Consider the following 24,068-nt stretch of genomic DNA (forward strand, 5'->3'; position numbering starts at 1 on the left):
AAGGAAGAAATATTCTATTGCTTCTCTTAAGAGAAATGTAGCTGAACACTGACACATCAACAACATTTTCCTTGTGGAGTGGAAAAAAAAAATAAGAATTTACACCTGTGTTGCCTTTGTTGTGCCTCAGAAGATGCTGGGCTCCCAAAGATTAACAAGGGCCCTAGAAAAAAGTAGCTCTCACCTTCTTGGCTTGGAAAATGTGTTTTCTTTTTCTACAATATGTCTTATTAATACAGTCCCCAACAGGTGTCTACAAGGAAAGGTTCACACATAACAAGAGAAGTGGGCACCCTGGAGACTGAGATTGAAGCTTGAGAGTTCAAAAGCAAATGTACTGCTTAAGTCCAAATGGAGTGCATGAAAGCTGCGAAATTCTCTGATTCTTTCTCTTTGCTTCTTACAGAAGGTAGTCTGAGAAATTGACGGTAGTGTCCTTCTTTCAGCACATGGATCTTTCATGCCCTGGCCCATTGTTAGGAGGCTCCAGTGTGTTTGATTATCTAATGGGGCCAGTGCAATTCTTTTGCCTGTGCTTTGAGATTTTTTTTTTTTTTTAAGGATGGATATACATTTTCTCAAGTTTTATTACTCTAATACTATTTTTTCGGAAAGGGGGTATGGCAAAACACATTAAGACACAAAATCATATTTAAAGAAATGTCTGTGCATTAATATTTATTTATTGGAGGAAAAAAGCCTTTGCAGCTGGAGGGTGGGGTGAGGAGCGGATGGGGAGCTTCTTATATAGGAGGTTTTCCAGGTCAAAACCTGTAAACATATTCCTCCACAAAAAGGAATCTCAGTGGAGGACTATTCCTGTTAGATTACCCATTCCTTCCCATTGCTCATTTAAGCTAAAGATTCCATTTTGTCAGAAAAATAATAATCACATTGTCCTCTTCATTATAGCAACTGTTATAAGTAGGGTGGTGTTGCAGGATAATATCTTTTAATAAGTAAATAAATAGTCCACATCTTTATTTGCATCATTCTGACAAAATATTCTCAAAGAACTAGGTACCCTTATTGAAAGCACACTGGACGAGGAAATTATATATTAGAAACAGTTTGAACAGAGAGCACACTCATGCATCAGTTACAAGTTTTCCAACAACACATAACATCAAGACATACTGTGAGCCAAAATATGGAGTTAAGACATGCTATAGTTAATTGAAGAATCAGTGATAGATTGGATTGGTCTGATTCTAGAGAATGCCACTTTGATGATAGAGTTGTGTCTCTTTTTTCCTGCCTAATTCTACTTTTTAATACATCAAGTCCTTTGGCCATAACTTGGGAGTAACATGCTATATTCAATTAAATCCACAAGATAGTTGGTCATTTTCTTTAGGCATCTGGCTACATAGCTCCCCTTAAAACAGAATTCCTCTCTTCTCTCTGCCAGCACCCTTTCCTCTGATCATACAAGTGAATATTTTATAAACAATATATATTAAAAGATCAGGTTTAGATTAATTGTGGTATCTCTAGTTATATGTCCACAATATACATTTCATAGGTTGCTAGGAAATCTGCGTTCTCAGTGGTATTCCAAATTAGACAAGACTTTGTTTTTAACATATTACAGGACCAAGGGAATGTCACTATTTTTGAAATTAAGAAACTTACCCTAAAAGAACCCCACAAGTTAAGAGAGTACTTACACCAAACAAACAAACAAACAAACAAAAACAAACAAAAATCTCTGCACAGGTACAACTAAACCAATGCTCTCCTGCAAGTGAAATGGCTCAGGGAACTGTGGGGTGAAGGAGGTAACAAAATGACCAATAGTTGTTGGGCTCCCAATTGAATCACCTAATATCTTAAAATGCAAATCAAAATAAAATGCATACTCATTCATTGAGTGATAGTCCCAAAGTATCTTGATAATTATTTTAATTATAAATTATCTGATTTTTTTTTAAAAGACAAATAAACTTTCCCGAATATGAAAAACAAAATGAAATGATGTGAAAGGCCAAAGTGATACAGAGAAACCAAGACATGTAGAATTTAGGAGGAATGAAGTACAGTGGGGTGATGGGAGCAGTGTGATTGTAATTGTGCAGGGTGTGTGTGTGTGTGTGTGTGTGTGTGTTGGGTGTAGAGGTTGGCCATAAAAGTTGGAAACCTAACACAGACAGATAACCCCTCTAGATATTTAAAATCTTCTTCACCATTGACTTTTATTACATGTTTGTAGAATCCATTGGACTGCTCTTGGGTTAGCCTATTACAAATTTTCTAATCTATATATATTGACCCCATAAATCTAGGTCTACCTTGATTCAGGTGTGTTATATAAAGGTGTATTCCTTGCATGAAGGCAGAAAACCTAGCCAGTTCTTATTACCCCTTTAGGCCACTTGATAGATATAGACAGACAAACAGATTGGATTGGATAGATTATTCATCCACATCTTAGCTTTCTGTGACTATAGAAAAAGCTTCAACCTAAGTGAGAATGCTGCTGAGAGATTTTTAAAAAGCAGCAGTCAGCCAGAGATATCTCTTTGGGCCTCTTCTCCTTCTCCTTTGGTCAGAGAGGTAGAGGATGATTACACTACACACTAGCATATAATCCCTCTGGGGTCATTTCCTATCACTTACTAGCCAGTCTCTGAGTCAAGTCATTCCAAGACACCTAGCAACCATCAAGACATAAGCAAATAATTATTTTTCACAGGAATGATTTTGAGGTTAAATAAGTAAGTATACTACTTTATTATACCACATTTCAGAATTTTGTATTTTAAAACTAAATCAGAATCAGGTGATCATGGTACACACAGAGGTGAGTAAAATAATACAAATTGAGCTTTAACAACATACTTTTGTTAAACTGAATTAAGTTTGGCCTAAAGCTGCCTTTGTACATATTGTAAATTTGGTCTAAATGTTTCTCCACACATAGTAAACTATAACCTAACTTGATGTGTAAATAGACTGTAACCTACTCTTGTAGCCAAGTCTCAGCCAATCACAGTATCCTAAGTCCAGTCAATCACAGCCAACTGTTCAAACCAGGTTTAAATAAGGCAAACTTGGAGCTTTAACCAATTGGGCTATCCTTGTACCTCACTTCCGCTTTCTGTATATCACTTCCCTTTTTCTGTTTATAAATGTTATCCAGCCACATGGCAGCCCAAGAGTCTCACTGAACCTGTCCTGGTTCCAGGGACTACGTGATTCTCAAGTAACTCTCTGCTCAAACTCTTTAAATTTAATTTGTCTGAAATTCTCTTTTAACACTTTTAAACAAGTGGAATATTAGGGAATTATGTAATAAAAATCACTATACCAATCCTGAAAGAGCACATGACACCATGAAATCTAATAAATGTCATCTCAGAGGCAAGTGCTGACACTAAAGGTATGTACACAAACATTCCCGTAGGACAGAATGCCTACATTTTGCATTTTAGATGTAATCACCACATTCTAGTCATCAGTAGCCAGTCAGACTTTTCAATCTTGAAATTTTATCTTCAATATTTCAAAATGGCTTCCAGCTTAAATGCAACTGATGTTATAGCAGATAAAAATAATTCTTACATGGCTAACATTTGAAAATGGGGTTTTGTCATTTTGAAACACACAAACACACATATTGTACTTGTACAAGTTAAGAGGCTTCATTATAAATTACTATTATTCTGTAAAATTCACTGGGAATTTAATATTCAGGTATTATTTTTTCAGATTAGCACCAATACCTTGTATACTTTATATCTCTTTTATAAAACATGTCTTAATATGTTTTTTAAAAACTATGAAATTTATTGTAAGCATACATATCTGGTTACCACAACCAATTAATTTTCATGAACACATGTGGTTTTAAAAAGGATTAGGTGGTTTTTGCTAGTTTGTGATGTCACGTAATTTCATCACATATCAAAAGTTTATTAAAATAAAATAAACATTAATATATTGATGGGTTTCAGGACACACCACCAAAAAATATGACGGTAGGAGACCAGAATATGCCACCCCAAATATGCCTCATTGGCGTAAGGATTATTTTGAGCTAATTATTTTGGGAAACAGCAGACATAAGAGAAACTCTCAAAACAGAGAAGTTACTTTATTTATTTATTTATTTTTTTTTTATTTTTTTTTTTTGTTGAGACAGAGTCTCACTTTGTTGCCCAGGCTAGAGTGAGTGCCGTGGCGTCAGCTTAGCTCACAGCAACCTCAGACTCCTCGGCTTAAGCGATCCTACTGCCTCAGCCTCCCGAGTAGCTGGGACTACAGGCATGCGCCACTATGCCCGGCTAATTTTTTCTATATAGATTTTTAGTTGTCCATATAATGTCTTTCTATTTTTAGTAGAGACGGGGTCTCGCTCAGGCTGGTCTCGAACTCCTGACCTTGAGCAATCCACCCGCCTCGGCCTCCCAGAGTGCTAGGATTACAGGCGTGAGCCACCGCGCCCGGCCAGAAGTTACTTTAAAACAAAAAATTACATCTATAATGGAAATCTCTCTTTTTCCTTTGTTTCAGCAAAGATGTTATTCAAGCCTGAAGTCAAAGCTACCTCTGAGTCTACTCTTGAGATATACTCATTTATCTGGGTCATCTCCCATGTATACATGGGGCATACATGTAAATAAACTTCTGTTTGTTTTCTTTTTCTTAATCTTTCTTTTGTTAAGGGAATCCATCCCAATTAAGAACTAAGAACTAAGAAAGATTATTTTTTCCCTTCCTACAATATTAAAATGTAACACCAGAAAAAGGAAAAGAGTGGTTACTAAAAGAAGTTGCCATCTTCCTTGGGGATAAGAATGAACACTTGATCCAAGGGAATTCTTATTTTTTTTCCATTTCTTTTTGAAGAAAGTTATGCTATTTCTTAAATTTTAGCTTAGATTGTTGTTTTAAAGATGAAAAAAATTAGCCAATAAAACATGGTATGGTGTCCTAAACTCTAAATCACTCACTTCAGATTTATATCTTCAGAAATATTAAAACTATAACTCCAGGAAAAAGTCTAAAATTTTGATTTATCTTTGTACAGTTTTATTTTTTTATGTTACACATACCTGCTCAAGCCTAATAGTAAAGCAGTGTGCCCAGATGCAACTATATGGGTGAAGACCAGTATGCATTCTAATTGGTCAGGGATTTTTGAATAATTTGAATATTATTTTTGTATACATCAGTTCAACAGAAGATTTTCAAGTCCTTATTCTATGTTAGCTCCTTTATTGTCCACTCTCAGCTTCATTTAACATTCATACAAAGCACTGGTTCTCAAAGTCTGGTCCCCAGACCAGCAGTATCAACATCTTACTTTGGGAGATTATTAGAAATACAAATTCTTAATCTCTGTTCTGGACCTACTGAATCAAAAATTATGGGAGTGGGACTCAGAAATGGGTGATTTACAAGCCCTCCAGGTGATTCTGATACATGCTAAAGTTGCAGAACTCCTCATCTTTAAATATAAGTGCATTTTCTCTCCAAGTAGCCACTTCTTTTGGCACTTCTTGCCGAAGTCCAGGGTTTTTAAGATTACTGTATAATCATTTGAAGATTGAACATTTACATGTGAGTAATCTGTATCACCCAAGAAAAATTATCAAAAGATTCTTTCCTTAAAAACAAGTCAAAAGGCTGGGCATGGTAGCTCACACCTGTAATAACAGCACGTTGGGAAGCTGAAGCAGGAGGATCCCTTGAGCTCAGGAGTTCAAGACCAGCCTCAGCAAAAGCAAGACCCCATCTCTACAAAAAGTAGAAAAAACTGGCCGGGTGTGGTGGGGTGCACCTGTGGTCCCAGCTACTTGGGAAGTTGAGGCAGGAGGATCCTTTAAGCCCAGGAGTTTGAGACTGCTGTGAGCCATGATCATGAACTGCCCTCATGCCTGCCCCTGGGCAACAAAGTGAGACTCTGTCTCTAAAATAAAACAAAAAATTAATTAATCAATTAAAATTTCAATTTAAAAATTCAAAAATAACTCAGATACATATATAATTGGGGAATTTCTATCCAAAAGGGACAAACTCAAACAGTAAATTAATTTTGGAAACATCCTTACAATTCTAAAACCACATACAAGTGCTTTCAAAGTCTTGTGATTTTTTTTTTTTTTCAAGATTTTACCTTTTCTCTCCATGGTAATTATTGTTGCAGCACAAACTCTGATCCCTTTACTTTTACTTCTGTATCTAATGCTTCATTATGAACCAATTTTCAGGGGCTGGAGGAGCTCCCCCGCTCTATAAAAGTAATAGTAACAACAATAAGCACATATCAAGCCCTGTGTCATAACTCTTAAAATCTCACTGTAATGAAGAAGTATCTACTCCACTGTTTTATTTGCATTGAACTAATTTAGGGTCAGCCATGTCTAGGTTCTACCTTTATGTACTTAAGGCTGTTTTACTGAGGGAAGCTCCCTAGCCGTCAGACAAAAACCACCCTGGTAAGCCAAGAGAGTGCCTTCTTTGCTATTTCATGTAACAAAATATTTAAGAAGAAATTTAAAGATAGAAGAGTTCATTGTTATCAATTTTCTTTACTGCTGTGAATACAAAGTCTCTTATCAAATGGGGAAAAAGACATGATATAGAATTTTTATTCCTTAAAATGTCCCATATAAAATATTTATTCCTTACATGTCCCATATAGAATATTTATTAATTTATTTTAACTTGTTATTTTACAGTTATCATGTAAGCAAAAGACTACATTATGAGTAAAAATGAAAATTCAATAGCATTGTTTCCCAAAGTGAAACACATGATTCAATTAAGGATATTCTTTCTTAGCTCAAGTGATTGATGATTTATTTTAAATGTGTTCCTATGTTTTGTACTTTTCCATAGAGAAATGAACAGTAACAGCTACAGGAATAGAAGAAGAAAAAAAAGATAATACCATATGAGTACAGTGATTTTCATATACTACCACTACTCACTGGGAAAAAAAATTTCTAAATAAACATAAAGGAAAGAAGAGAGACATGTCACACATACTTAGATACATTAGGTAACTCTAATTCTTATAAGCAAAGAAAATACTTTATCACCAAATACTTATATGGTTGTTAAGAAATAGTCTAGATAGGCTCACTTATCTTTTCAAAGCTTCTCAATTCATCCGTAAGTTTCATGATTCCTCAACATTTAAGTATTTAATGTTTTCAAGTATCTAATGTGAACGATAAGTAGAGAGTACTTACATAGTGAGAAAAGCTAAGTTGAGAGTTTTTGCCTGGTTTCTCTTATGAAGAAACCACTGCTTTTGTATATCTGGACTCCAAACAGCTGCCTCCTTGAACTCTAATGGTAGAGTCTTGACTGAGGGACTCAGGAAAAAGGTGGGCCTGGGAAGCTGACACACTAGGTCTAACATAACCAAAAGGAAAAGACTCTGGCTAAACTTGCTCGATTTTTTTTGGATTTTTTTGTAAGCCAGAGATTTCAAATGAGTTGTGTTTTTTTATTTTTATTTTTTTTAATCAACAAGGTGGTCAAAGAGTAAATGAGTTTTAACTCTAGTAATAGAATCACAAAAAACTTCACGTTTGTACAGAATTGAGAAAAATCAGGGAAACCCACTTTTTCTAACTACTCAACCAGTGTATGAAATCCCTTCACAATGCCCATAGCTTAACACTTTTGCTCAGTGTGTGACTGTCACATACTATTTGAAAAGTAGGGGGAAGAATTACAAATGTTGACTCTAATTATGTCTAAGGGTCAAGTTGTCATAGGTGATCACAACTTGTTTTATTCACAGAGAAAAACTTGTTTTATTTTCTGGCATGACATATATGTTCCCTTTAACTAATCCCCACCTTCTTCCTCCAGCCAATGCGTCACCCCCAACCCCAGTCACAATGTCTGCTCTCTAAAAAAACAACTGCTTGCAGTATAGGAAAATGAGCAATAACCTCCATCCCTTTTTTTTGTAAGGAAAATATCACAAGAAGAAATTTTTTTTTGAGCCCTTGTATGACTAGATCCCTCTGTCTGGAACACCTGTACTTCCATGGTAGATGCCTACATGGCACCTTCTCCCTGTAGTCTTATGTACGCCTGCATTACAGCACTTACGCTACTACCATAAGAAAGGCTGAATGTTAGTTTCTCCTGACAGAAAGTGAATCCTGTAACAGAGAGAGGAAGCCCTGATATTACTCACTATTCTGTCCCTAGGATCTACTATTCATCTCTAAACAGTTGCCTATTAAATGCATGTTGAATTAATTTCACATTTTGATTTTAAAATGGAAATATGCATATGGTGTCTCAATGGATTTGGTATGTGAACAGGGTTCAACTTAATTCTCTGCCATTCTTTGGCACTTTGCCTTATCTGTTGAACACACTTCAGGGGATTTTTATGGCACTTAATTCTGGAAAAGCATCTGGCACAAACACAAACTATTATTTTTTTCTCTGGGACAAGGCTTATCATCAACCACAAATTGTGCTATTTATGGGAGCTCTTTTTGCATGGGATGTAGCAAAGGAATAATATGGAGATTGTTTCACTTTTTAAACATTTTAAAGAATAACTAACAGGTTATTTTTAAATCTGGGGAATGCAATGAATAATTCCAGTGATGACTCTGCATTTTAAGGGTTATCTAAAAGACCAAATTCTTTTAAATATGCACATAAAAATTTTCAGTACTCGAGAAATGCTACTTCTCGATTAACACCATTTTTAAACTTTCAAAATGGGATGCAGATAGTTATGTCATCATTAACCCATTTTCCTCCCTACAAATCCACATTAACATATGCTCTGCATTTGCAGAAGAAGAGCACCTTAGTGGAAAATACTATTAAATTGCCTACTTAATAAATCAAAGACAAACTTCCCTCTATAGTTACGCAGAATTTCTATTCTCTAATTCATAAATCTGAGAATAGTTCTGATTACTCCTTTTATGACATTGTCCCAAAGATCACCTCTAAAATGTGTAAATAATGAGATCCATTGGGTTCACAAAATAATGGTTTATATTTGAGCCAGATGTTTTCTCAGTGTTAAACACCATAATAGTTCTCTGAAGCACTTTGGTTACTGAAAACAGATGAAGAACAAGACCAGAGATAACCTCAATAACCTGACTTCTTATAGGTGGAGTCCACCCCTATTCAATTCCTTTAGCTGTTCATTCATTCACAAGGGATTGAGTCATTGAATAATTACTGTGGGTCAGATGCTATTATAGTTATTGGGGAGTTAGAGTTAGAATGGAGAACAAGTTAGATTGAAGAATTAAGTTACATTTACAAATCTTCATTACAAAAAAAAATACCACAGGCAAAGCAACATTTTGCAAGAAATACAAAAAACAAAACAAAACAAAAAAACCAAAAACCGAAAAGAAAAGAAAAAGAAAAACTGTAACTCCCATTGCAAAGGGGTTAATCTCCCAGCTACATAAAGAATACCTAGAAAATTGGGAGGAAAAGACACCAGCCATTAGAAGAATTGGCAAAACCTTCATCCAATTCAATGAGATAAATTATGTCAAAGTATCTAAGGCTTTTTGGGATAGAATAGGGGCCTCATAATGAGAATAAATACCCGTTTTGGGCCAAAATAAAGGAAAACCAACATTCCTCTGTATAAATCAATTTGGTGCCAAGGTTGAAACTTTGGAAATGGAGGAAAATTGTGAATAAACTGTACTTTTATGAAAAGTGTGGGTTTAGGAAAAAAATAAAATGGAAATGTTTTTAAATAAGAAAAGTGTGGGCAACTTGACTGTAGCTCAGGACACCTCTGTTACCAAAGAGATATGAAGCGAGATATTTCATGGACAAAATCTGAAAAAATCAGCCAATTTCTCAAATAATGCTCTCCTCTTAGACTGAGAAAAAATATTTCCTGGGCCATAGAAAACATTATTTTTGTTTTAATCTGTATATTACCACAGTTGCAGAAAAAAATGATTTTTAGTCTCAGATTAACTCTTCGAGGGAGGATAAGGTGGGAAGAGACAGTGACAATGACTCTAGAAGCCTGAGTATCTGGACATGTATAAATGCCTGATTTCTTTTTATGCCAAAATTTCTTCCTGTTGCATAAAAAAAAAATTGTTTGTGTTTCCTGAATGACCATAGTGTGAGTTGTGTCAGCAAGAAAGAGTTCGATTCTAAAGCGTTTTAGTGTTTAGTGAAAACCCCCACAAATAGGTGCTAACAGCACACTATCTCTCAGGAGTATTTAGTTATCCTTGGTGGAATTTTGGCCAGAAGACTTTTTTACCTGGGTGATGCCTGGACAAAGAGTTCAGTGTGTCAAAAGCACATTAAGGAGACCCTGCTGTTCCTTCACACAGTGGATGTTTGTGCAAGGCATTTATGGAACGCTCCAGAGTGTCAGGCTGCTAAAGCGTTGATATAAATATTCTCACTTATTTCTTATAAAGACTTATTGGGGAATTACAACTGTCATGAGAATTTTATAGATAAGAAGACTGAGACTCCAAGAACTAGAGCAGGTCAACTGTATAGCAAAGGCAGAATAAGGCTTGTACTAACATTTGTCTAAATCCAGAGACCACACTTGTAGCCCCTCTTCTCAACCCGAAAGGGAGTGAACAATGAAGAATAACCCTATTATGTGACTTTAGAGTAGCTCACCTTGCAGAGAACCTAAATACTAAGACTAAATAGTGCATAGAGATTAGGCACATTGCTAAGGAATTATTATTGACTTCTGTGATCATCGATTCATGTAATTTCACTCACAGTCTGTCTCAGGCCCATGCTTTAGGTACTATTATGAGCATCACTCTATCTGAGTGTCTACTTTAATTTCTCAATACTGGCTCCAATAAACTAATGCTGATGTGATAAACAAAATATGGAAAACTATAATATTTTGTTTATATACGCAAGTGTGAGGCCTTCAGGCATCAGGAAGTATCACAGGGAATATGAAACAGGAGATGGGGGCACAAGTCATCTCTTTCACAGAGAGCCCTGTAGATTTGGTAAGAGATTATGCTCTTAACTATTTGTTGACATGGAAGGCTACACAAAGCTTTTAAGAAAAAGTAAATATAAATATGTTCACATTTTTTATGAGACACTGGCAGGAGCAAGAGTCTGGATGGGAGGAGGAGGAAAAGAGTGCGGAAGGAGTAGACGGCTAGATTATTCTTACAGTGATACATATAAGAGATGGTCATACCTAAGAATCTGATGACAGTGAAAGTGTAGAGGAAAGAGTACAAACATTTGATTAATATGCAAGTTAAAAATTTCGAGAATTGATGGTGAATTTTGAATGGTGGTCTCAAAGATGGTTGGTAGGTTTCTACCTCTTGTAAATGCATGATGAGATTTTATTTCCTAGAATGGTTGATATTCAAATAAGTCCAGAAGGGTGGGGGAAGAGCATGAGTTGGGTTGGGATATGTTAAGTTTGAGGAGCTTTTAGAACACCTAAGTAAAATGTGGGCTCTGTAGCTATGTGGTCTGAAGATTAGAAACGAAGTTTATGCTGTAGCTAAATTGGGGAATTAATCAGCAACAGATGGTAATGGAAGCCACTGGGAAATGCTATTTGAAAGACGAAAAAGATATTTTCCTTTTTATCCACTAAAACACAATCCTCTATCAGCGGCATCATTTGAATCAATGAACTTAGACTCCAACTGACAGCGTATGGGATAACAGATTTCCAGATTCTTCAATGAACTCAAGTACACTTCATCACTTAGCTTTAAAACAAGTCTTTTCTTAAAGTGCTTCAAGTTTCAGCCACAGAGTGAATCATTCTCTTTTCATCGTCACACTAAAGTAAGTTAACTAGAAAGAAAGAACCCATTTCTCTCTGCTATACAGAATACCCATAGCTCAGCATTTGGTCTCCAGAGACTAAATTCATAACAATGAAAGTTCCATTGCTAGAACAGCAAAACAGGTATTCGTAAAGTCCAACTAAAGAAGGCTACAATGAGGTGTCCTCCAAACCTGGCAGTAAGGTTGTTCTCTCCGAGTTAAAATTGTAGTGGATTGGATTAGCATTTACGGAAACCTTATAAAGGGCAGGTCAAAGGCAGAAAAGCAGGATGAGGGTGTTAATCAAGGGGTGGCTAAATGTAAAAGAGAACAGCGTCTTAATGAATGTTATTAACATGTCTGAAGTAAGACTGCGTTGGTTGAATAGGTTTTATCCTGATAACCAGAAAAAGGGAATTTAAAAATTCCCTTTCTTTCTTTCCCCCTGATAAATACAGGGGAAAAAAACAAAACAAAACAAAACACCACCTGATCTTACTTTCAAATATGCCATCTGTCCCTATTATGACCAAAGAAGAAATGGTCTATTTTATAAAGCATTTTTAAAAATTTTATAAATATGACATTTAAAGGTCTTAATAATTATAAAATTTAAGCACCCTCTGGCTTCTAAATGTGAAGAAACAAGCAATAAACTTCAAATCAGTGAGATTACTAAAACTAAGATTCTGGTCTACATTTTTTAATAGTTTCAAATGTTAATTTTCAATTTCTAAATTGAGCTATAAAAGGTATATTCAATGCTTTGGGGCAAAAAATGTCAAAACAGGCATTTGCATTTGACATATATTTTTCTAATGGTATTTGTGATTAGCACTGAACAAAGTAAAAAAGAAAGTTTTCTCTAAATAAAAATTATTAAAATTTTGACTTTGCAAATATTAAGAAATTTATAGGTCATCTAATTTTCTGTGATAATATCTGAATCTCTGAATTTACCAGGATCAAAGTAAGTTAACAAAATTAATAAATATCTATATTTTATGACAAGTTGGGACATTCCAATCTTAAATGCAGGAGTTGTTTAAGTGATGCTTGTTAATACCACTCACTGCTTCTACTGCTTAAACCAGCAAGTGATTTTCCCCCTTGGGCATATATTAACAATTTACTTTTTGCAGACAAGTGCACAAATATGATTAGCTTTTGCAAATTGCTCCTTATTCTGTTACTGGTAAGTAATTTTTATATTATTACAGTGTAAACAGATGCTATTTTCCACTACATATTCAGCTGTAATGAGCTAATTTAATGTGTTAAAACAACAAAAGAACTTCAAGAATGATTCAGAGATTCAAGCTGCATGGAAAGTAAAAAAAAAATCAAGCATGAAGTTTGTAAAATTATTCCAAAATTTAGTTTTCAATAAGGAATTGTAAAGCCTCTGTTCTTTCAAGTTCTTTATTTATAGTCGTGTTTTCACCTTTTCAGGGCTGGCCCTGAAAACAAACTTCCAGGCGAAAGGGCTCCACAGGTTCCTCTCTCACTGCTCTCCCATTTCCTGAAGTTGAACTTCTACTAGTGCCACTCCTTTGGGCAGAAGGCTAGATTTATTTATTTGTTTATATATCTGATCATTACGCATTTTTTGATCGATCTGTAGAGCAGCCAGAGTTATGTGAAACTAACAAATACATCCACCTACCATTATGCTCTAAATCTAGATAAACAGAGAGTCCCCAGCCAAGGTACAGAAGAGTGAATACATGAACCTATAGGAACAATAAAGTCTGTGATATTGAATTTTAGCTAATCCTTATCTAAATGAAGCATCAAAATACTCTGAAAATCTACAAGTTCTATGGCTTTAAGAAAAACAAGAACACAACATATTTCTCTTTGGGCCTCTTTGTGTATTTCTTTGGAGAGCTTGGAGTAAAATAACAGCTAGGAGATATGCTGGACACCAGATCTGGAAAAACTTCAAATCAATTTTTCCACGTAATTTTGCTCAATTCTTACTAGGTCAGTATTTTCATGTTATGGTTGGCATAAACAGCTTCCCAAATGCTCCACCTGAAACCAGAGGGAGAGCATGGCTGTACAGTGCTCTCATCATTGTAGGAAAGCCAGGTAATGTCTTCTTGCCACAGTATAACAGAATTTTGGTTTCTCATATCCTATTTGATTGTGACAAAATAAATCAAAAGATCCCGCTACTTCCTAAGGAGATCTTCAAATTACTGATTACAACTCTTTAAGATCTTAATATAATGCATGTCAAAAATAAGTACTGCTTTTATTTCAGGAACTCTTCAAATCTACAGCTTTCCTATGCTTCTTCATTTTTCTCAGCTGTGCTTTCTCATCACACATTTAGAGAGTTTAAAAAAATAATTGCCCCCTTACAGACATTGGCCTAGGCAAAGAATTTATGAAGAAGACCCCTAAGGCAACCACAGCAACAACAAAAATAAATGAATGGGACCTGATTAAATTAAAAAGCTTCTGCACAGCCAAAGAAACAGTCACGAGAATAAACAGACCACCTACAGAATGGGAAAAAATTTTCGCATACTACACATCAGATAAAGGACTGATAACTAGAATCTATTTAGAACTCAGGAAAATTAGCAAGAAAAAAATCAAACCACCCTATCAAGAAGTGGGCAAACGACATGAATAGAAATTTTTCAAAAGAAGATATAAGAATGGCTAACAAACATATGAAAAAATGCTCAACATCCCTAATCATCAGAGAAATGCAAATCAAAACCACAATGAGATATCACTTAACCCCAGTGAGAATGGCCTTTATCAAAAAGTCCCAAAACAACACATGTTGGCGTGGATGCGGAGAGACAGGAACACTCATACACTGCTGGTAGGACTGCAAACTAGTGCAACCCCTGTGGAAAGCATTATGGAGATACCTTAAACAGATTCAAATAGACCTACCATTCGATCCAGCAATCCCATTATTGGGCAAAAGAACATGTCATTCTATGACAAAGACACCTGTACCCGAATGTTTATAGCAGCACAATTCACAATCACAAAGATGTGGAAACAAACCAAATGCCCATCAATACAGGATTGGATTAGTAAATTATGGTATATGTATACCATGGAATATTACTCAGCTGTAAGAAATAACAGTGATACGACATCTCTTTGGTTCTCCTCGAGAGAGTTGGAACCCATTATATTAAGTGAAGTATCCCAAGAATGGAAAAACACGCATCACATGTACTCACCAGAAAATTGGTTTCCCTGATCATCACCTAAATTCACATCTGGGAATGATACCAATCGGATATCAGACTGAGGTGGGGGATGGGGGGAGGGGATGGGTGTATGCCTAAATGATGAGTGTGTTGCGCACCGTCTGGGGAATGGTCATGCTTGAAGGTGCTGACTCGGGGAGGGGGGGATGCGAGGAGGGGATGGGTATATACCTACATGATGAGTGCAATGCGCACTGTCTGGGGAATGGGCACACCTGGAGCTTTGACTTGGGGGGACAGGCGGTATATGGGCAACGTATGTAACCTGAACTTTTGTATCCCCCATAGTATGCTGAAATTAAAAAAAAAATGTCATTGAGTAGCATGTCCCTTATCCTGTATTTTCTTATCCTGTACTTATAACTTTCTAATAAAATGTATTTATTAAAATAAAAAAATAATAATTGTCCCCATGTTTTTATATTCAGTAGATACAAAGATGATCTTGTGATTATTTTTTTCAATCTTACATGAATTTTATGCATAGATCTTAAGTCCCTTTGGAAAACATTCATTCAGTTTTCAGTATTTTTAAGTGAATAAAATGAAGACTATTGTCTTATAATAGTTCTCATCTAAATAGTTCTCATCTATGGTCTGTGTGACCTTGGGTAAGTTACTTATTTTCAAAACTCAGTTTCTTCCTTTGAAAAATTATTACAGGAAAGATTATTCTTTACTTTGTGAGGGTCAAATTGGAGAAGACAAATTTCAGTGACTTGAACAAAGACTACTTTTTTTTTTTTTTTTTGAGACAGAGTCTCACTCTGTTGCCTGGGTTAGAGTGCTATGGCATCAGCTTAGCTCACAGCAACCTCAAACTCCTGGGCTCAAGTGATCCTCCCGCCTCAGCTTCCCAAGTAGCTGGGACTACACGCCTGCACCACCATGCTCAGCTTTTTTTCTATTTTTAGTTGTCTGGCTAATTTCTTTCTACTTTTAGTAGAGATGGGGTCTCACTCTTGCTGAGGCTGGTCTCGAACTCCTGACCTCAAGCGATCCTCCTGCCTTGGCCTCCCAGAGTGCTAGGATTACAGGCATGAGCCACCTCCCGGCCCAAAGACTAAATCTGAGTGAGAAGTACTAGAGTCTCCATCCCAGGTCTTTGATTTAACTACTCTTTATCACACTACAACCCTTTGGCAGAGGAATGGTTATTCCTCTATCTAACTTCCAGACTCACGCCCTTTGGGAAATCTTAACTACTTGCCCCCGATCAGCTCTAAGCTAGTCTTAATAAGGTAGAAAAAAAGATATGAAGAGTGTTTGCATAATAACTGACAAGAGGTATGCTAAAACAGACCCTCAGCATGATCAAAACAAGTTTGTTTTGCAGATGTTTTATTTTAAGCGACTTGAGATTCTAAGTCTTCCCTCCAGATCCCAGAGGATGCTAGATCTAAAGTTCCCCATCCCTATTCCCGTTACATCTAAAGGAAAAGAGAAGGGAAGAAGATGACAAAGAGCCAACTATGGGAGAAGTGCAGTAGGAACAATTTTATGGGGTATTAATAGACCAAAAGAACAGCAAAACAGGAAATCAAGAAGAGATCAGGAGGGAAAGATTCCCTGATTCCCATCAAAGAGACTGTTAGACAACTTTGTGGGCTGAAAAATGCCTGGATGGGAGAGGTAAATAAATTTGTGAATGTGTGTGTTCATTGTTAGACTACATATGATATGATTTCCTTTCTGGCAAGGGGCTAGACCTTTCCAATGTAATATTATAGGCACAGCTATGTTCTTAAAAGTTTTTGTGAAGAAATCATTCTTACATTTTTGTAATACAGAATAAAAAGGAGCTTTTGTGTTATAAGCTAGGGGTAGAAGGAGGCAGGAAACTAATTTTCAACTTCTAGCTCTTCATCACCACATATACTATTAATAGTTGGTCCTTCTTCAAATGGTGACTGAGGACTTTCTTTGGGATGCTTAGGACTTCAGGGGAAGAGATTGAGAGAAGGGATTCTCTCTGATGTTCCTTTCAATTAAAACATGCTACGAAAGAAATAGGGAGCAAAATCTGTAGTGTTTCAAAATGTTCCTTTTTTCCCCCTTAATTCTTGTTAAAGTTACTTAGAAAGATGTGCTGTAGTTTTATTTTTTAAAAAGATATGCAAGATCTAGGGCAGGCGCAGTGGTTTACTACCAACACTCTGGGAGGCTGAGGCAGGAAGACAGCTTTAGCCCAGGAGTTTGAGACCAGCCTGGGCAACATGGCAAGACCCCATCTCTACAAAATAAAAAATAAATTTTCCAGGTATGGTGGTACACACGTGTAGTCCCAGTTACTAGCGAGGCTGAGGCAGGAAGATCAGTTGAGCCCAGGAGTTTGAGACTGTAGCAAGCCATGATTGTGCCACTGCAATCCGGCCTGGGCAACAAAGCAAGACTTTGTATCTTAAAAACAACAACAACAACAAAAACCCAAGATCTATATTTTTGTGAGAAAATAAACAATGATTTTTTGTTTTCATTTTGTAAATTAAATGTTGACATGAGTGTCAACACACTAAATTTTAACCCCTACTTACTCACTTCCTCTATAATTAAGATTTGTGTTATATTTTCCCAGATCTTTTCAAAAAACAGGAAGCGAAATCACAATTCAAACTGCCAAAAGATGTATCTTCCCTCTTGTGTTGGTTATCGGGAATCGCTATATTTAATGGAAAGTATGGGCCTTGTGGTTAGAGGACCCAAGCTTCGATCCTAGTTCCACCACTTGCTGACATGAGGAAATGATACAGTGTTTTTAAATATCAAGCTTCCCATTGGCAAAGTAGAAAAAACAATCAATGCTTATTTATTCATTCATTCTGTATCAAATATTATTAGAAGCCATATCATGTACTAAACATTGTGCTATAGTGGCTAAAAAACAGACCAAAAAACAGGCCCAAGATAGTCATTTCAACAAATAGTGCTAGAAAAACTGGACATCCACATGCCAAAACAATGAATCTAGACACAAACCTTACACCCTTCAAAACGTTAACTTAAAATGGATCACAGATCTAAATGTAAAATGCCAAAATGCCAACCTATAAAACTCCCTGAAGACAATGTAAGAGAAAAATCTAGATGTCCTTGGGTTTGGACAAAAATCAAAATCCAAAAAAAAAAAAATGTGAACAAAAGTCACATCCCATGAAAAAAAGGATTACTAAGCTGGACTTCATTAAAATTAAATATTTCCACTCTATGAAAGGCACTGCTAAGAGAATAAAAAGACAAGCCACAGACTGAAAGAAAATATTTGCAAAAGACATATATGATAAAGGACTATTATCCAAAATACACAAATGATTCTTACAACTTAACAATAAGCAAACAAACAAACTGATTAAAAAATGGGCCACAGACCTTAACAGACATTTTACCAAAGAAGATATACAAATGGAAAAAAAGCACATGTAAAGATGTTCTACATCATGTGTCATCAAGAAAATGCAAAGTAAAACAACAATGACATTCCACTGATCACCTATCAGAAGAATGGTCAAAATCCCGAACACTGATACCACCAAATGCTGGCAAGGACATGGAGCAGCAGGAACTTTCATTCACTGCTTATGGAAATGTGAAGTGCTACAGTCATTTTGGAAGACAGTTTGGCAGTTTCTTACAAAACTATACATACTGTTACCATACAATCCAGCCATCATACTCTTGGTATTTACCCAGAGGAGGTAAAAAACTATGGCCACAAAAAATTGCATACAGATGTTTATAGCAGCTTTATTCATAACTGCCAAAATATGGAAGCAACCATGATGCCCTTCAGGAGGTGAATGGATAAACTGTCATATATACAGACAATAGAATATTATTCAATGCTAAAAGTAAGTTAGCTATCAAGCCATGAATAGGCATGGAAGAAACATACATGCAAATTATTAAGTGGAAAAAGTCAATCTGAAAAATTTACATGAGTCCAACTATATGATGATATTCTGGAAAAGGCAAAACTATGAAACAGTAAAAATATCAGAGGTTGCCAGAGGTTAGAGGAGAGCAAAGGATGGATAGGCAAAGCACAGGATTTTTAGGGCAGTGAAACTACTCTGTGTAATACTGTAATGGTGGATACATGTCATTATAAATTTGCTCAAACCTCTAGAATGTACAACACCAAGAATGAACCCTAATGTAAAATATGGACTTAGGTAATGTGTCAATGTAGGTTTATCAATGGAAACAATGTACCACTCTGGTGGGGATGTTGCTAATGGTGGAGGCTACGCAGGTTTGGGGACAGGAGGTTAATGGGAAATAGCTGTACTTTCTGCTCAATATTTTTGTGAAGGTAAAACTGCTCTAAAAATAAAGTCTATTAAAATGAGAGAGAGAGAGGGAGAGAGAACATCACAGGAGAAAATACACCTCCTTCTCTGAATGTGGTTGTGTCTAGTTTTAGTGTCTAGAACTTCTGCAACCATCTTTACCCACGAGGGGAGGTGAGAATTGGGAGAGGCAGAGCAGAAAGCTGGGAAGCACTTGGGTCCTTGGTGAGATCATAAGCTGGTGAATTAACCCTGAAACTCTCTTACCTTTGGACTTTAATATTGTTATATAATAAATCCTTACTGGTTATGCAAAAACCACACAGCAATTTCATGTGCCCATAGTAATATATCAGCCAGCTGTGGGAAGAGGGGTACATGAAAAGATGAACAGGAGGACCCATACTGCAAACATTTGGCCTATTCAATATCATATTTAACTCAATATAGATTTTTGATAATTAGACTTTAATATATGTTTTTAATGGAACATTTTGGGCCAGGTGCAGTGGCACTCGCCTGTAATCTCGGCTACTTGGGAGGCTGTAGTGGAAGGATCCCTGGAGGCCAGGAGTTTGAGGCTGTGATATATCTGAGGATAGCTACTACATTTCAGCCTAGACAATACAATGAGACCCCTGTCTCCATAAAAAATAAATAAACAAAAAAAAGGAACATTCTGGCTTCCTTCTGGAAGCCTGCCTTCCTATCTGTAGCTCCAATATAAATTTTCAAATCCTGATTAAAAATACTTTAAAAATCATCTACAACCCATACCTGAGATAAATGAAGACAGAATTTGTACAAAAGTTTATATATGTCAGTTGTCCATAGTATAATATGTTGAGTAAATATTCCAAAGAAAACATATCTAGTGACTTCCAGGTTCTGTTTATTCCTCACCAATTCATTTCAGCATATACTGAGTTCATTCGGCACTTACTAAATGCCTTTGGTGACCAGACACTATTCCAGCTACTGCTGTGTTCAAGAAACACACTTAAGGTAGTAAATTATTTCACAGAGGCAAATAGGCTATAAAATTTGTTATCTGACACTCCACAATATCGCCTGCCTTTGATTTTGGAGAGTTTGTGCAACTGCCTCACAAAGGTTCAGAAATCTAAGAGTTAAAGATCTTGTGATTCAAACACTGGGTCTCTCTTCCATGAAGATGGATATAATCACTGCCATAAATTGACGAGTTATGCATAAAGCTACAGTGACAAACAAGGCCACAAGCCATCACAGGTCCCTGAAATTACTGATGTACTACCAAACCACCAGTGAGTAAAAGAGCAGGGGGCTCTCACCCTGTAGGCTGCAGCTCTAAATCTTCCCAGTGGACTGGGAAATAAGCACTTCACCATTTAACATGAGCAGAGCAAGTCACTTCATCATTGGCCTGTCGAATGAACTGCTGACACGAGAAACTTTTCCCCACTTAGAAAACCACAAGTACTAAGCGCTTGCTTAACAGTTGGAAAATGCCTGTTTATGGTGCATGCTAACTGTCTTATTTAAAAATAGAGACCAGTTCTCTGTGAGGAACTTTTGGTGCACTCAGTATTTGAACTCTAGCCATCTTCCACTAATCCTATAGAACTAAACCTTTGGTGAATCTACTGATGGCATATAACTATAGCTGAGCATTTACTATCCATCTATATGACTCAAAATGCCAACTGTTAGATACCTGAACAGAAATTCAATGGTTACCATTTTTGAAAAATGTTAGGTCAAGCCTGCATTGATTATACAAGATCAGTGGTTTAAGGGTTAGAAATGAAGAGACAGAAAACCCAGAATCAACCTGTCAGTTACCAAGTAAAGCTATAAATTGCTCCCAGAATTAATTTATATCATCTATATTTTTAAAAATAACTTAATGAATATGCATGTTCAAAGCTCTACTGAAGGGAAGCATTAGCCAAAAGGATAGAATACGTTGGCAGAGCCCAATTAACGTTCAATTATTTTGTTGAGAAAAAAAGATAGAAGTATTGGACATCTAGCAATCTTTGCCACAGTCACCTAATTGCTGATTTTGGAAGATACTGAGTATGAAAAATTTTCCTATTTTCATGGCACTATCGAGTATGAAGAAGAAAGAAAATAAACACTGAATACTTACTGTGAACCTGCTGCTTTGCTTACAAAACTCCCTTTAATCTTCAGAGCCATCTTATATGGTAGTATTATTATTATTTTCATTTTAAAAATAAGACTCTGAGACTCATAGAAGTTAAAAAAAAAACTTGTTCAAAATCACACAACTAACAAGGGTTGAGACTAGGATTAGTCTGATCCAAATCCCTTAGTCTTTCCATGTCACACACAGAGCTAGAGCAAATACTAACTGTAAAATAACTCCTTTCTTATCTGAACTTGCATTGGAGACGAGTGCAAATCTGAATCTCGGTCATTTGTCAAGGGATCACTCAGAGATTTGAACACATTTCTCCATCAACACTCTAATGTTTACTAAGGCAGGATTAACATACCCCCTCCCCCACCCAAATACTCAACAAAAGGTGGTTCAGATATGACGCAAAGAAACTGGAACTCAACTTGCAGCAGCAGCACATCACTCCCATACTGACCAGAGAAGTAGAGAGCTTGAGTAGAGCTTTGACACATGCCGCTAACTCGGATGAGCACAGCTGGGCTGAGGAGATCTCTTTTCCTAAATTCTGTTGCCAAGCTGAATTTTATGATCTTCCCTGGCAGCTGATCAAATACAAACTCTTAACTTACAGCCAAGTTATCTTACAGCAGCTGTTGTAAGAAATCATTTAGAATGCAAATCTAGTCCTTAATCTATGGGAAAACTGTTGCAGTGATGGATGGCTTTTGAAGCAATAGATCATGAAAGACACACCGATGTCCTCTAGTATAATGCAGGAAGAAATATTTAGCTGCCATTTGTGTTTGCTTTCTTTTGAGCAATTGTCGTTATAAAAGGTACTGGAGTCCCATAGAAAGAGAGTCCAGGTGTTTAAAATCTGCGTCAACTCTCTTTTTATCATAAGTAAAATTGAGATCCCAAGACAGAATAAATTGCAGATAATGTCTTCTTAATATTCAGGACTTTATGAACTCTAGACTAAATTATCTAATGGACACAGCAACAGGGATATAACAATTTTCCTAGAATTCTTTGTGATGGCGAGACAAGTAGTAACATCAGCACCTATCATTGATCCTGCTTCTAAAGAATCATGTTACTCTAGGTATGAACTATCAATCAAAGTTGATAAAGTCTTTTTTTCTTTTTATTCATTTAACTGCCAGCTAACAGTGACCTTCTAGAATATCTAATACATGAAGAATTTACTGAATCATTCAATATCTTTGACCTTCCTCTCTTCATTTGAATGAAATCTTAAGAAACACACAGTCCTGGTTATTAGGAAGTTGCTTACTGAAGAAACCTGGGGTTTCTATCTGTTCCTGTTTAGTTAGGCATTGAGAATGATTACTGTGGAACTTTAAACCAATTCAAAGAATTATCGGTGTAAGAATAAGAGGAAATTGCTCTCATGAGTAAAGGATTAGAAAAGGAAAGATATACCCACTTGGGGATTTTTTCTTCTTTTTTCATCTCTGATATAGCAGAGGAAAACTTGTAGTCTAAATAATTTGACGTTGAATATTAGTCTAGAAGCTTTCTTAACTCATGACATGGCTCTAACTAGTCAATTTCGCATGTGCTCACTGTTTCACATGAGCAACATGCATAGGAAGAAGCCAAAAAGGTGCCACTAACCATGCGTATCGCTAGATCCTGCTTTTCTCTGACCCCATCCCATCACTAGTCACCCTTAGTTTTCTTGAATGCACAGCTGTCTATGTCACTGACCTACATAAGTCTGTGGTAGAGAGAGTTGGGCTTTAATTGGGATGAGAAAAAATATACTGGATCCCCTACAATCACAACAGGAAGCTGGATCTATTATGGTTACAAATACACCCCTATGTTCTCCAAGATGAGACACTGCCAAAGCCCTTGATCATCCAAAATTTTCTGAATGATTAAACAGCAGCAACTTATTTGGAAAGGAAGTACACTTCTCTTTCATTTTATTATTGCCTTAACCGACAATTGGAAATTTATGTCACTGGATATTCATCTTATTTGTTGGTTCAGTAGGTAATGGAGGACCCAAACAATGTGCTTGGGGCTAAGATACCAAGAACAGCCTGCATCCACTATAAGACCATCTAATGTCTGTGGACAGGCCAAATACTATGATGTCAGAAAATGAGTAAGCTCACAAGAAAAAGACCATATTCATTCACCAAAGATGAACCGGGGCAAAGGTAGCTTCTCCCATCTCTCCTAAGACTGTTTCTGTTTATTGTCACGAGGTGTGGGCTTTTATGGTTTAGTAGGACAGAGGGGGAAGTCACACTGGGAGAGGGTTGAAATATTATAGAGCTTAGATAAAAGAAAGCTTGGATGTATATAACTGGTAAGCATCGTGATATTCATGTAGTGATTAATTCATGCATTTAATTAATATTTATTAAGCACTAACAAACAATGCTCGAATACATGGATAAAACAGTGAACCAAACAGACAAACATTTTTGCTCTGATGGAGATTATATTCTAATTGGAGGTGGGCAATAAACATGATCAATAAGTAAATTATGTAGTATATTGAAAGGTAATTAGTGTTTATGAGAAAAACCATCAGGCAAGGAGGGTGAGGATGATGGGGTTTGAAATCTTAAAATACGTGGTCACGGTAAG

At 36.3% G+C, this 24,068-nt stretch overlaps 1 protein-coding gene across 1 annotated transcript in view; it reads right to left on the reverse strand.

Annotated features, from left to right (window-relative positions):
- Positions 1-24,068, reverse strand: part of ZNF385D (zinc finger protein 385D) — a 227,308-nt gene that overhangs the window by 87,766 nt on the left and 115,474 nt on the right. The window lies entirely within an intron of this gene.

Source organism: Eulemur rufifrons, chromosome 7 (assembly GCF_041146395.1).
Source record: "Eulemur rufifrons isolate Redbay chromosome 7, OSU_ERuf_1, whole genome shotgun sequence".
Classification (NCBI taxonomy): domain Eukaryota; kingdom Metazoa; phylum Chordata; class Mammalia; order Primates; family Lemuridae; genus Eulemur; species Eulemur rufifrons.